This window comes from Pteropus medius, unplaced genomic scaffold (genome assembly GCF_902729225.1).
Source record: "Pteropus medius unplaced genomic scaffold, Ma_sr-lr_union100, whole genome shotgun sequence".
NCBI classification, from domain to species: domain Eukaryota; kingdom Metazoa; phylum Chordata; class Mammalia; order Chiroptera; family Pteropodidae; genus Pteropus; species Pteropus medius.
In genome coordinates, this window is record NW_024355205.1 from 2,823,851 (window position 1) to 2,824,696 (window position 846).

The window sequence follows — 846 nt, forward strand, 5'->3', positions numbered from 1 at the left end:
GTTCTTGTACAGGATTAGGTGAATATCCAATGAGGGTGATGTTGGGAAGGAGGAAATGGCTATGCTGAATAAGAGATCAGATAATACCTCATATTTAATAATATGTTTACATTTTCAAAGCCATTTCCTGTCTATTTAACCTTGAAGTACCCTCTGAGATACCCACAGGGCAGGTACTGCAGAGGTGACAACATACTGCAATGTTTAAAGCAAAACATAAATGTTAAGACGTTGGTATTTTCAATTAGCCTCATTTTTTAGGTAACAAAGCTGAGGCACCCAGAATTTCCATGCTCCACCAAATTTCTCACAGTGTTCTGAGTAAGGCTCGTGAGATAATTTGGAGCAACTTTGCACAGGTTAAAGATGAGTTCACATCAAGCATGTCGGGACTCCATCAAATAGATGCTTCCTCCATTTCTTCATCTTGTCTTACTCCAATTTCCTCCCCTACGGAGGAGGGCAATGGGGAGGATTCAAATGTGGATCTTTTCCAGTACTCAAGAGGATCCCATGAACTGTTTCGTGTTCCTTTTCCCTGCTTGCCCTTCACCTCTAGAATCAAAGGGACAGATTTTATCCCAACACCAAAGCTGTGGACCTGAGCACACTTGAGACTCCTGGATCTCCCTGGAAGTCACCCCAGCTAGGGAGACAGTAACAATAGCAGTGTCAGAGTCTGTCCCCTAAAAGTGCCCCACCATAGCAAGAGCAGGAGATGAGAGGAAGGCAGAATCCCTCCCTCCCATATGAACAGAAAAGCCTCCATCCAATCCCCAGGGGCCGCTGCTTTGACCCCTGCTTCCTCCCTATGCTACCTCAGCCCAGCCTTGGGGGCTGGGGAAG